Source organism: Lissotriton vulgaris, chromosome 1_2 (genome assembly GCF_964263255.1).
Source record: "Lissotriton vulgaris chromosome 1_2, aLisVul1.2, whole genome shotgun sequence".
Classification (NCBI taxonomy): Eukaryota; Metazoa; Chordata; class Amphibia; order Caudata; family Salamandridae; genus Lissotriton; species Lissotriton vulgaris.
The window spans coordinates 101393078-101407680 of record NC_141686.1 but is presented as its reverse complement, the minus strand read 5'-3'; the positions used below and the strand labels follow the sequence as shown (position 1 = coordinate 101407680).

At 42.2% G+C, this 14603-nt stretch overlaps 6 non-coding genes across 6 annotated transcripts; all 6 read left to right on the top strand.

Moving 5' to 3' along the window:
- The first annotated feature begins 1719 nt into the window (after positions 1-1719).
- On the top strand, positions 1720-2019 carry LOC147734556 (signal recognition particle RNA). The gene has a single exon (XR_015308096.1).
- A 1598-nt stretch (positions 2020-3617) lies between these two features.
- On the top strand, positions 3618-3915 carry LOC147734555 (signal recognition particle RNA). Its single transcript, XR_015307672.1, has one exon.
- A 1766-nt stretch (positions 3916-5681) lies between these two features.
- LOC147734554 (signal recognition particle RNA) lies at positions 5682-5981 on the top strand. Its single transcript, XR_015307716.1, has one exon.
- A 2360-nt stretch (positions 5982-8341) lies between these two features.
- On the top strand, positions 8342-8629 carry LOC147734553 (signal recognition particle RNA). The gene has a single exon (XR_015307795.1).
- Positions 8630-10989: 2360 nt separating this feature from the next.
- On the top strand, positions 10990-11289 carry LOC147734552 (signal recognition particle RNA). The gene has a single exon (XR_015307634.1).
- A 1598-nt stretch (positions 11290-12887) lies between these two features.
- Positions 12888-13176, top strand: LOC147734551 (signal recognition particle RNA). The gene has a single exon (XR_015307790.1).
- Positions 13177-14603: the final 1427 nt, after the last annotated feature.

Genomic DNA, 14603 nt, shown 5'->3' with positions numbered 1-14603 from the left:
ATTATTTTTCCAAAACCAAATCTTTGTTTTTCTTTTGATATTTTTGCAGGAAGTACAATGAACATTTGAACTGGGCCGGGCATTCTAGCATAGCAGACAATTCTCCAGAATAGCAACATATTGCAACAACAAGCTAGCAGGAGGAGAGGACTGAAAACTCTGTGCAGCCTAGAATAGATGGCTGTGTGATTTTCTGCAAGAATGACTGAAATGCATTCTTCATTTTAGAGCACCTGTAGGATTAAATTGATCTGTCAAGTACAAAAGTATCCTTAGAAGAGCAACTTTGAAATGCGTTTGCTGGGTCTTCTGCTGCATTCCTACGTCCAGCTCTAATTCATTTTTTGATTAGCCCTCATTCAATTCCATATATGAATGAGAAGGAGAAATAAGAGGGCCCTTCGCTCTTTGAGAGAAACATGAAAAGACTGAAAACTGTGTAACTCCCAAACATTGGAGCCTTCGGCCTTACTCCAGCCAACTCTTGCGGTTTAATACTTTTAAATCTTGATGTTGTTTAACAATCCCAGCAGAAGGGATCAGGTTGACAGGCGCTGCAGTTCTCCAGTATGGGGCTGTCCAGATCATTACTCAATCTACCTTGCACTGGTACAGTATAAAATACGTCATGAAGTCTCCTATGAAAAGGTATACAAATCTGTTTGAATCACTTTTGTTAGTCAGGGGGACCCATTCGCTGGAAGGGGCAGGGAGGACAACAATAGCTCATTGGTATAGAACACTGAATTAGCAGCTGATTTTGAGGTGGGGGAAGATCGAGTAATCCAACTGGACCTCAATAAACGGTTTCTTAGTATGCAGTAGCCCGCGACCACTTCTAACCCAAAAGCGTAATCTCATCCTTTTGCAGAATCAGGCAAGCTTTCAGCTGCTCAAGCTGAACTGACATTGGTCTTCTTGGCCAGCAAGAATTCCTCTCTTGAAGCTGTTGAGGCTAGAGAACAGAATGATGCGTATTCATTCTTTATAATAACTCTTCTAGCCCTCCCACTCCATACCACTTTATAACTTCCAATGTTGCAGATGTCTTCCATCATTGTGACCCTTGCTACTTTTCTCAACATTGGCTGGCTCGGCATAACAAAAAGGGATGGATGGCTACAGGAGAGCCTGAATTGTGCCTGTAAGGTTCTACAGGGAGTCACTGGCAGATAATGAGAAACTCAGCCCTAAGTTGGCTCTTCTCTCTCACTTTCTTTCTCCTCTCTCCCTCTACCTATCTGTCACTCTCTAAATACTAGTATCTATATTGTATTCACATCCCCTTCACAAACTTTCTGACCCTACTTCCTCTCTCCCTTAAATCCGTTCAACCCTCTTCTTTTCCTTTAGGAAACTCCACATCTTTTTTAAAGGCCCTCACACATCAAAACTGCTCCTACTCTCATCTGTTTTCGTAGGGCATTGAAGACTTGGCTCTTCAACCAATAGGTTTGTGCTTACCACTGTATCTTAAAGTATCATACATGCGCCTAGACACCCTTGGGTAGTAGCTGCGCATTAAAAATTCCATAAATAAATAAATAAATAAAATAAATTCACACTGCTTCTTGATAAGACATTATTTTCCTTTCTTTGAAGGATAGTGAAATAGATTTTCTTGAAATACGGTTGGCATACCATCAATTCATTACACCGTACTTTATCATTATCCTTACTTAAGCAATGCATTTCATCATTAGGACATGTGCTGTGTTTGCCGGGCATGGTGGCGTGTGCCTGTTGTCCTAGCTACTTGGGAGGCTGAGGCTTGTGGATTGCTTGTGCTCAGGGGTTCTGGGCTGCCCTCAGCTGTGCTGATCAGGTGTCCATGCTACGTTGGGTATCAATATGGTGTTCTAGAGGGAGCTCTAGAATTTCAGGTTGTGTAATGAGTGGTGCACCGACCCAGGCTGGAAACAGAGCAGGCCAAAGCTTCCATGCCCATCGGTAGCAGGACAGCACCTGAGAGCAGTAGGTGTAACACAGCTTGAGCAACATAATGATACCTAGCCTCTCTTTTTTTGACTCAAATGTGAACGTTTTGATTTTTACAAGATGGTAATGAATTATTTTTCCAAAACCAAATCTTTGTTTTTCTTTTGATATTTTTGCAGGAAGTACAATGAACATTTGAACTGGGCCGGGCATTCTAGCATAGCAGACAATTCTCCAGAATTGCAACATATTGCAACAACAAGCTAGCAGGTGGAGAGGACGGAAAACTCTGTGCAGCCTAGAATAGATGGCTGTGTGATTTTCTGCAAGGATGACTGAAATGCATTCTTCATTTTAGAGCACCTGTAGGATTAAATTGATCTGTCAAGTACAAAAGTATCCTTAGAAGAGCAACTTTGAAATGCATTTGCTGGGTCTTCTGCTGCATTCCTACGTCCAGCTCTAATTCATTTTTTGATTAGCCCTCATTCAATTCCATATATGAATGAGAAGGAGAAATAAGAGGGCCCTTCGCTCTTTGAGAGAAACATGAAAAGACTGAAAACTGTGCAACTCCCAAACATTGGAGCCTTCGGCCTTACTCCAGCCAACTCTTGCGGTTTAATACTTTTAAATCTTGATGTTGTTTAGCAATACCAGCAGAAGGGATCAGGTTGACAGGCGCTGCAGTTCTCCAGTATGGGGCTGTCCAGATCATTACTCAATCTACCTTGCATTGGCACAGTATAAAATACGTCACGAAATCTCCTATGAAAAGGTATGCAAATCTGTTTGAATCACTTTTGTTAGTCAGGGGGACCCATTCGCTGGAAGGGGCAGGGAGGACAAAAATAGCTCATTGGTATAGAACACTGAATTAGCAGCTGATTTTGAGGTGGGAGAAGATTGAGTAATCCAACCAAACCTCAATAAACGGTTTCTTAGTATGCAGTAGCCCGCAACCACTTCTAACCCAAAAGCGTAATCTCATCCTTTTGCAGAATCAGGCAAGCTTTCACCTGCTCAAGCTGAACTGACATTGGTCTTCTTGGCCAGCAAGAGTTCCTCTCTTGAAGCTGTTGAGGCTAGAGAACAGAATGACGCGTATTCATTCTTTATAATACCTCTTCTAGCCCTCCCACTCCATACCACTTTATAACTTCCAATGTTTCAGATGTCTTCCATCAATGTGACCCTTGCTGCTTTTCTCAACATTGGCTGGCTCGGCATAACAAGAAGGGATGGATGTCTACAGGAGAGCCTGAATTGTGCCTGTAAGGTTCTACAGGGAGTCACTGGCAGATAATGAGAAACTCAGCCCTAAGTTGGCTCTTCTCTCTCACTTTCTTTCTCCTCTCTCCCTCTACCTATCTCTCACTCTCTAAATACTAGTATCTATATTGTATTCACATCCCCTTCACAAACTTTCTGACCCTACTTCCTCTCTCCCTTAAATCAGTTCAACCCTCTTCTTTTCCTTTAGGAAACTCCACATCTTTTTTAAAGGCCCTTCCCATATTCACACTGCTTCTTGATAAGACATTATTTTCCTTTCTTTGAAGGATAGTTAAATAGATTTTCTTGAAATATGGTTGGCATACCATCAATTCATTACACCGTACTTTATCAATATCCTTACTTAAGCAATGCATTTCATCATTAGGACACGTGCTGTATTTGCCGGGCATGGTGGCGTGTGCCTGTTGTCCTAGCTACTTGGGAGGCTGAGGCTTGTGGATTGCTTGAGCTCAGGGGTTCTGGGCTGCACTCAGCTGTGCTGATCAGGTGTCCATGCTACGTTGGGTATCAATATGGTGTTCTAGAGGGAGCTCTAGAATTTCGGGTTGTGTAATGAGTGGTGCACTGACCCAGGCTGGAAATAGCAGGCCAAAGCTTCCATGCCCATCGGTAGCAGGACAGCACCTGAGAGCAGTAGGTGTAACACAGCCTGAGCAAAATAGTGAGACCTAGCCTCTCTTTTTTTGACTCAAATGTGAACGTTTTGATTTTTACAAGATGGTAATGAATTATTTTTCCAAAACCAAATCTTTGTTTTTCTTTTGATATTTTTGCAGGAAGTACAATGAACATTTGAACTGGGCCGGGCATTCTAGCATAGCAGACAATTCTCCAGAATTGCGACATATTGCAACAACAAGCTAGCAGGTGGAGAGGACGGAAAACTCTGTGCAGCCTAGAATAGATGGCTGTGTGAATTTCTGCAAGGATGACTGAAATGCATTCTTCATTTTAGAGCACCTGTAGGATTAAATTGATCTGTCAAGTACAAAGGTATCCTTAGAAGAGCAACTTTGAAATGCATTTGCTGGGTCTTCTGCTGCATTCCTACGTCCAGCTCTAATTCATTTTTTGATTAGCCCTCATTCAATTCCATATATCAATGAGAAGGAGAAATAAGAGGGCCCTTCGCTCTTTGAGAGAAACATGAAAAGACTGAAAACTGTGTAACTCCCAAACATTGGAGCCTTCGGCCTTACTCCAGCCAACTCTTGCGGTTTAATACTTTTAAATCTTGATGTTGTTTAACAATCCCAGCAGAAGGGATCAGGTTGACAGGCGCTGCAGTTCTCCAGTATGGGGCTGTCCAGATCATTACTCAATCTACCTTGCACTGGCACAGTATAAAATACGTCATGAAGTCTCCTATGAAAAGGTATACAAATCTGTTTGAATCACTTTTGTTAGTCAGGGGGACCCATTCGCTGGAAGGGGCAGGGAGGACAACAATAGCTCATTGGTATAGAACACTGAATTAGCAGCTGATTTTGAGGTGGGAGAAGATCGAGTAATCCAACTGGACCTCAATAAACGGTTTCTTAGTATGCAGTAGCCCGCGACCACTTCTAACCCAAAAGCGTAATCTCATCCTTTTGCAGAATCAGGCAAGCTTTCAGCTGCTCAAGCTGAACTGACATTGGTCTTCTTGGCCAGCAAGAATTCCTCTCTTGAAGCTGTTGAGGCTAGAGAACAGAATGATGCGTATTCATTCTTTATAATAACTCTTCTAGCCCTCCCACTCCATACCACTTTATAACTTCCAATGTTGCAGATGTCTTCCATCATTGTGACCCTTGCTACTTTTCTCAACATTGGCTGGCTCGGCATAACAAGAAGGGATGGATGGCTACAGGAGAGCCTGAATTGTGCCTGTAAGGTTCTACAGGGAGTCACTGGCAGATAATGAGAAACTCAGCCCTAAGTTGGCTCTTCTCTCTCACTTTCTTTCTCCTCTCTCCCTCTACCTATCTCTCACTCTCTAAATACTAGTATCTATATTGTATTCACATCCCCTTCACAAACTTTCTGACCCTACTTCCTCTCTCCCTTAAATCAGTTCAACCCTCTTCTTTTCCTTTAGGAAACTCCACATCTTTTTTAAAGGCCCTCACACATCAAAACTGCTCCTACTCTCATCTGTTTTCGTAGGGCATTGAAGACTTGGCTCTTCAACCAATAGGTTTGTGCTTACCACTGTATCTTAAAGTATCATACTGCGCCTAGACACCTTGGGTGGTAGCTGCGCATTAAAAATTCCATGAATAAATAAATAAATAAAATAAATTCACACTGCTTCTTGATAAGACATTATTTTCCTTTCTTTGAAGGATAGTGAAATAGATTTTCTTGAAATACGGTTGGCATACCATCAATTCATTACACCGTACTTTATCATTATCCTTACTTAAGCAATGCATTTCATCATTAGGACATGTGCTGTGTTTGCCGGGCATGGTGGCGTGTGCCTGTTGTCCTAGCTACTTGGGAGGCTGAGGCTTGTGGTTTGCTTGTGCTCAGGGGTTCTGGGCTTGCTTCAGCTGTGCTGATCAGGTGTACATGCTACGTTGGGTATCAATATGGTGTTCTAGAGGGAGCTCTAGAATTTCAGGTTGTGTAATGAGTGGTGCACTGACCCAGGCTGGAAACAGAGCAGGCCAAAGCTTCCATGCCCATCGGTAGCAGGACAGCACCTGAGAGCAGTAGGTGTAACACAGCTTGAGCAACATAATGAGACCTAGCCTCTCTTTTTTTGACTCAAATGTGAACGTTTTGATTTTTACAAGATGGTAATGAATTATTTTTCCAAAACCAAATCTTTGTTTTTCTTTTGATATTTTTGCAGGAAGTACAATGAACATTTGAACTGGGCCGGGCATTCTAGCATAGCAGACTATTCTCCAGAATTGCAACATATTGCAACAACAAGCTAGCAGGTGGAGAGGACGGAAAACTCTGTGCAGCCTAGAATAGATGGCTGTGTGATTTTCTGCAAGGATGACTGAAATGCATTCTTCATTTTAGAGCACCTGTAGGATTAAATTGATCTGTCAAGTACAAAAGTATCCTTAGAAGAGCAACTTTGAAATGCATTTGCTGGGTCTTCTGCTGCATTCCTACGTCCAGCTCTAATTCATTTTTTGATTAGCCCTCATTCAATTCCATATATGAATGAGAAGGAGAAATAAGAGGGCCCTTCGCTCTTTGAGAGAAACATGAAAAGACTGAGAACTGTGCAACTCCCAAACATTGGAGCCTTCGGCCTTACTCCAGCCAACTCTTGCGGTTTAATACTTTTAAATCTTGATGTTGTTTAACAATCCCAGCAGAAGGGATCAGGTTGACAGGCGCTGCAGTTCTCCAGTATGGGGCTGTCCAGATCATTACTCAATCTACCTTGCATTGGCACAGTATAAAATATGTCATGAAGTCTCCTATGAAAAGGTATACAAATCTGTTTGAATCACTTTTGTTAGTCAGGGGGACAAAATAGTGAGACCTAGCCTCTCTTTTTTTGGCTCAAATGTGAACGTTTTGATTTTTACAAGATGGTAATTAATTATTTTTTCAAAACCAAATCTTTGTTTTTCTTTTGATATTTTTGCAGGAAGTACAATGAACATTTGAACTGGGCCGGGCATTCTAGCATAGCAGACATTTCTCCAGAATTGCGACATATTGCAACAACAAGCTAGCAGGTGGAGAGGACTGAAAACTCTGTGCAGCCTAGAATAGATGGCTGTGTGATTTTCTGCAAGGATGACTGAAATGCATTCTTCATTTTAGAGCACCTGTAGGATTAAATTGATCTGTCAAGTACAAAAGTATCCTTAGAAGAGCAACTTTGAAATGCGTTTGCTGGGTCTTCTGCTGCATTCCTACGTCCAGCTCTAATTCATTTTTTGATTAGCCCTCATTCAATTCCATATATGAATGAGAAGGAGAAATAAGAGGGCCCTCCGCTCTTTGAGAGAAACATGAAAAGACTGAGAACTGTGCAACTCCCAAACATTGGAGCCTTCGGCCTTACTCCAGCCAACACTTGCGGTTTAATACTTTTAAATCTTGATGTTGTTTAACAATACCAGCAGAAGGGATCAGGTTGACAGGCGCTGCAGTTCTCCAGTATGGGGCTGTCCAGATCATTACTCAATCTACCTTGCATTGGCACAGTATAAAATACGTCACGAAGTCTCCTATGAAAAGGTATACAAATCTGTTTGAATCACTTTTGTTAGTCAGGGGGACCCATTCGCTGGAAGGGGCAGGGAGGACAAAAATAGCTCATTGGTATAGAACACTGAATTAGCAGCTGATTTTGAGGTGGGAGAAGATCGAGTAATCCAACCAAACCTCAATAAACGGTTTCTTAGTATGCAGTAGCCCGCAACCACTTCTAACCCAAAAGCGTAATCTCATCCTTTTGCAGAATCAGGCAAGCTTTCACCTGCTCAAGCTGAACTGACATTGGTCTTCTTGGCCAGCAAGAGTTCCTCTCTTGAAGCTGTTGAGGCTAGAGAACAGAATGACGCGTATTCCTTCTTTATAATACCTCTTCTAGCCCTCCCACTCCATACCACTTTATAACTTCCAATGTTTCAGATGTCTTCCATCAATGTGACCCTTGCTGCTTTTCTCAACATTGGCTGGCTCGGCATAACAAGAAGGGATGGATGTCTACAGGAGAGCCTGAATTGTGCCTGTAAGGTTCTACAGGGAGTCACTGGCAGATAATGAGAAACTCAGCCCTAAGTTGGCTCTTCTCTCTCACTTTCTTTCTCCTCTCTCCCTCTACCTATCTCTCACTCTCTAAATACTAGTATCTATATTGTATTCACATCCTCTTCACAAACTTTCTGACCCTACCTCCTCTCTCCCTTAAATCAGTTCAACCCTCTTCTTTTCCTTTAGGAAACTCCACATCTTTTTTAAAGGCCCTTCCCATATTCACACTGCTTCTTGATAAGACATTATTTTCCTTTCTTTGAAGGATAGTTAAATAGATTTTCTTGAAATACGGTTGGCATACCATCAATTCATTACACCGTACTTTATCAATATCCTTACTTAAGCAATGCATTTCATCATTAGGACACGTGCTGTATTTGCCGGGCATGGTGGCGTGTGCCTGTTGTCCTAGCTACTTGGGAGGCTGAGGCTTGTGGATTGCTTGAGCTCAGGGGTTCTGGGCTGCACTCAGCTGTGCTGATCAGGTGTCCATGCTACGTTGGGTATCAATATGGTGCTCTAGAATTTCGGGTTGTGTAATGAGTGGTTCACTGACCCAGGCTGGAAACAGAGCAGGCCAAAGCTTCCATGCCCATTGGTAGCAGGACAGCACCTGAGAGCAGTAGGTGTAACACAGCCTGAGCAAAATAGTGAGACCTAGCCTCTCTTTTTTTGACTCAAATGTGAACGTTTTGATTTTTACAAGATGGTAATGAATTATTTTTCCAAAACCAAATCTTTGTTTTTCTTTTGATATTTTTGCAGGAAGTACAATGAACATTTGAACTGGGCCGGGCATTCTAGCATAGCAGACAATTCTCCAGAATTGCAACATATTGCAACAACAAGCTAGCAGGTGGAGAGGACGGAAAACTCTGTGCAGCCTAGAATAGATGGCTGTGTGATTTTCTGCAAGGATGACTGAAATGCATTCTTCATTTTAGAGCACCTGTAGGATTAAATTGATCTGTCAAGTACAAAAGTATCCTTAGAAGAGCAACTTTGAAATGCATTTCCTGGGTCTTCTCCTGCATTCCTACGTCCAGCTCGAATTCATTTTTTGATTAGCCCTCATTCAATTCCATATATGAATGAGAAGGAGAAATAAGAGGGCCCTTCGCTCTTTGAGAGAAACATGAAAAGACTGAAAACTGTGTAACTCCCAAACATTGGAGCCTTCGGCCTTACTCCAGCCAACTCTTGCGGTTTAATACTTTTAAATCTTGATGTTGTTTAACAATCCCAGCAGAAGGGATCAGGTTGACAGGCGCTGCAGTTCTCCAGTATGGGGCTGTCCAGACCATTACTGAATCTACCTTGCATTGGCACAGTATAAAATACGTCATGAAGTCTCCTATGAAAAGGTATACAAATCTGTTTGAATCACTTTTGTTAGTCAGGGGGACAAAATAGTGAGACCTAGCCTCTCTTTTTTTGGCTCAAATGTGAACGTTTTGATTTTTACAAGATGGTAATGAATTATTTTTCCAAAACCAAATCTTTGTTTTTCTTTTGATATTTTTGCAGGAAGTACAATGAACATTTGAACTGGGCCGGGCATTCTAGCATAGCAGACAATTCTCCAGAATTGCAACATATTGCAACAACAAGCTAGCAGGTGGAGAGGACGGAAAACTCTGTGCAGCCTAGAATAGATGGCTGTGTGATTTTCTGCAAGGATGACTGAAATGCATTCTTCATTTTAGAGCACCTGTAGGATTATATTGATCTGTCAAGTAGAAAAGTATCCTTAGAAGAGCAACTTTGAAATGCGTTTGCTGGGTCTTCTGCTGCATTCCTACGTCCAGCTCTAATTCATTTTTTGATTAGCCCTCATTCAATTCCATATATGAATGAGAAGGAGAAATAAGAGGGCCCTTCGCTCTTTGAGAGAAACATGAAAAGACTGAAAACTGTGTAACTCCCAAACATTGGAGCCTTCGGCCTTACTCCAGCCAACTCTTGCGGTTTAATACTTTTAAATCTTGATGTTGTTTAACAATACCAGCAGAAGGGATCAGGTTGACAGGCGCTGCAGTTCTCCAGTATGGGGCTGTCCAGATCATTACTCAATCTACTTTGCATTGGCACAGTATAAAATACGTCATGAATTCTCCTATGAAAAGGTATACAAATCTGTTTGAATCACTTTTGTTAGTCAGGGGTACCCATTCGCTGGAAGGGGCAGGGAGGACAAAAATAGCTCATTGGTATAGAACACTGAATTAGCAGCTGATTTTGAGGTGGGAGAAGATCGAGTAATCCAACCGGACCTCAATAAACGGTTTCTTAGTATGCAGTAGCCCGCGACCACTTCTAACCCAAAAGCGTAATCTCATCCTTTTGCAGAATCAGGCAAGCATTCACCTGCTCAAGCTGAACTGACATTGGTCTTCTTGGCCAGCAAGAATTCCTCTCTTGAAGCTGTTGAGGCTGGAGAACAGAATGATGCGTATTCATTCTTTATAATAACTCTTCTAGCCCTCCCACTCCATACCACTTTATAACTACCAATGTTGCAGGTGTCTTCCATCATTGTGACCCTTGCTACTTTTCCCAACATTGGCTGGCTCGGCATAACAAGAAGGAATGGATGGCTACAGAAGAGCCTGAATTGTGCCTGTAAGGTTCTACAGGGAGTCACTGGCAGATAATGAGAAACTCAGCCCTAAGTTGGCTCTTCTCTCTCACTTTCTTTCTCCTCTCTCCCTCTACCTATCTCTCACTCTCTAAATACTAGTATCTATATTGTATTCACATCCCCTTCACAAACTTTCTGACCCAACTTCCTCTCTCCCTTAAATCAGTTCAACCCTCTTCTTTTCCTTTAGGAAACTCCACATCTTTTTTAAAGGCCCTTCCCATATTCACACTGCTTCTTGATAAGACATTATTTTCCTTTCTTTGAAGGATAGTGAAATAGATTTTCTTGAAATACGGTTGGCATACCATCAATTCATTACACCGTACTTTATCATTATCCTTACTTAAGCAATGCATTTCATCATTAGGACATGTGCTGTGTTTGCCGGGCATGGTGGCGTGTGCCTGTTGTCCTAGCTACTTGGGAGGCTGAGGCTTGTGGATTGCTTGAGCTTAGGGGTTCTGGGCTGCACTCAGCTGTGTTGATCAGGTGTCCATGCTACGTTGGTTATCAATATGGTGTTCTAGAGGGAGCTCTAGAATTTCAGGTTGTGTAATGAGAGGTGCACTGACCCAGGCTGGAAACAGAGCAGGCCAAAGCTTCCATGCCCATCAGTAGCAGGACAGCACCTGAGAGCAGTAGGTGTAACACAGCTTGAGTAAAATAGTGAGACCTAGCCTCTCTTTTTTTTACTCAAATGTGAACGTTTTGATTTTTACAAGATGGTAATGAATTATTTTTCCAAAACCAAATCTTTGTTTTTCTTTTGATATTTTTGCAGGAAGTACAATGAACATTTGAACTGGGCCGGGCATTCTAGCATAGCAGACAATTCTCCAGAATTGCGACATATTGCAACAACAAGCTAGCAGGTGGAGAGGACGGAAAACTCTGTGCAGCCTAGAATAGATGGCTGTGTGATTTTCTGCAAGGATGACTGAAATGCATTCTTCATTTTAGAGCACCTGTAGGATTAAATTGATCTGTCAAGTACAAAAGTATCCTTAGAAGAGCAACTTTGAAATGCATTTGCTGGGTCTTTTGCTGCATTCCTACGTCCAGCTCTAATTCATTTTTTGATTAGCCCTCATTCAATTCCACATATGAATGAGAAGGAGAAATAAGAGGGCCCTTCGCTCTTTGAGAGAAACATGAAAAGACTGAAAACTGTGTAACTCCCAAACATTGGAGCCTTCGGCCTTACTCCAGCCAACTCTTGCGGTTTAATACTTTTAAATCTTGATGTTGTTTAACAATACCAGCAGAAGGGATCAGGTTGACAGGCGCTGCAGTTCTCCAGTATGGGGCTGTCCAGATCATTACTCAATCTACCTTGCATTGGCACAGTATAAAATACGTCATGAATTCTCCTATGAAAAGGTATACAAATCTGTTTGAATCACTTTTGTTAGTCAGGGGGACCCATTCGCTGGAAGGGGCAGGGAGGACAAAAATAGCTCATTGGTATAGAACACTGAATTAGCAGCTGATTTTGAGGTGGGAGAAGATCGAGTAATCCAACTGGACCTCAATAAACGGTTTCTTAGTATGCAGTAGCCCGCGACCACTTCTAACCCAAAAGCGTAATCTCATCCTTTTGCAGAATCAGGCAAGCTTTCACCTGCTCAAGCTGAACTGACATTGGTCTTCTTGGCCAGCAAGAATTCCTCTCTTGAAGCTGTTGAGGCTAGAGAACAGAATGATGCGTATTCATTCTTTATAATAACTCTTCTAGCCCTCCCACTCCATACCACTTTATAACTTCCAATGTTGCAGATGTCTTCCATCATTGTGACCCTTGCTACTTTTCTCAACATTGGCTGGCTCGGCATAACAAGAAGGGATGGATGGCTACAGGAGAGCCTGAATTGTGCCTGTAAGGTTCTACAGGGAGTCACTGGCAGATAATGAGAAACTTAGCCCTAAGTTGGCTCTTCTCTCTCACTTTCTTTCTCCTCTCTCCCTCTACCTATCTCTCACTCTCTAAATACTAGTATCTATATTGTATTCACATCCCCTTCACAAACTTTCTGACCCTACTTCCTCTCTCCCTTAAATCAGTTCAACCCTCTTCTTTTCCTTTAGGAAACTCCACATCTTTTTTAAAGGCCCTTCCCATATTCACACTGTTTCTTGATAAGACATTATTTTCCTTTCTTTGAAGGATAGTGAAATAGATTTTCTTGAAATATGGGTGGCATACCATCAATTCATTACACCATACTTTATCATTATCCTTACTTAAGCAATGCATTTCATCATTAGGACATGTGCTGTGTTTGCCGGGCATGGTGGCGTGTGCCTGTTGTCCTAGCTACTTGGGAGGCTGAGGCTTGAGCTCAGGGGTTCTGGGCTGCACTCAGCTGTGTTGATCAGGTGTCCATGCTACGTTGGGTATCAATATGGTGTTCTAGAGGGAGCTCTAGAATTTCAGGTTGTGTAATGAGAGGTGCACCGACCCAGGCTGGAAACAGAGCAGGCCAAAGCTTCCATGCCCATTGGTAGCAGGACAGCACCTGAGAGCAGTAGGTGTAACACAGCTTGAGCAAAATAGTGAGACCTAGCCTCTCTTTTTTTGACTCAAATGTGAACGTTTTGATTTTTACAAGATGGTAATGAATTATTTTTCCAAAACCAAATCTTTGTTTTTCTTTTGATATTTTTGCAGGAAGTACAATGAACATTTGAACTGGGCCGGGCATTCTAGCATAGCAGACAATTCTCCAGAATTGCAACATATTGCAACAACAAGCTAGCAGGAGGAGAGGACTGAAAACTCTGTGCAGCCTAGAATAGATGGCTGTGTGATTTTCTGCAAGGATGACTGAAATGCATTCTTCATTTTAGAGCACCTGTAGGATTAAATTGATCTGTCAAGTACAAAAGTATCCTTAGAAGAGCAACTTTGAAATGCGTTTGCTGGGTCTTCTGCTGCATTCCTACGTCCAGCTCTAATTCATTTTTTGATTAGCCCTCATTCAATTCCATATATGAATGAGAAGGAGAAATAAGAGGGCCCTTCGCTCTTTGAGAGAAACATGAAAAGACTGAAAACTGTGTAACTCCCAAACATTGGAGCCTTCGGCCTTACTCCAGCCAACTCTTGCGGTTTAATACTTTTAAATCTTGATGTTGTTTAACAATACCAGCAGAGGGATCAGGTTGACAGGCGCTGCAGTTCTCCAGTATGGGGCTGTCCAGATCATTACTCAATCTACTTTGCATTGGCACAGTATAAAATACGTCATGAATTCTCCTATGAAAAGGTATACAAATCTGTTTGAATCACTTTTGTTAGTCAGGGGTACCCATTCGCTGGAAGGGGCAGGGAGGACAAAAATAGCTCATTGGTATAGAACACTGAATTAGCAGCTGATTTTGAGGTGGGAGAAGATCGAGTAATCCAACCGGACCTCAATAAACGGTTTCTTAGTATGCAGTAGCCCGCGACCACTTCTAACCCAAAAGCGTAATCTCATCCTTTTGCAGAATCAGGCAAGCTTTCACCTGCTCAAGCTGAACTGACATTGGTCTTCTTGGCCAGCAAGAATTCCTCTCTTGAAGCTGTTGAGGCTGGAGAACAGAATGATGCGTATTCATTCTTTATAATAACTCTTCTAGCCCTCCCACTCCATACCACTTTATAACTACCAATGTTGCAGATGTCTTCCATCATTGTGACCCTTGCTACTTTTCCCAACATTGGCTGGCTCGGCATAACAAGAAGGAATGGATGGCTACAGAAGAGCCTGAATTGTGCCTGTAAGGTTCTACAGGGAGTCACTGGCAGATAATGAGAAACTCAGCCCTAAGTTGGCTCTTCTCTCTCACTTTCTTTCTCCTCTCTCCCTCTACCTATCTCTCACTCTCTAAATACTAGTATCTATATTGTATTCACATCCCCTTCACAAACTTTCTGACCCTACTTCCTCTCTCCCTTAAATCAGTTCAACCCTCTTCTTTTCCTTTAGGAAACTCCACATCTTTTTTAATGGCC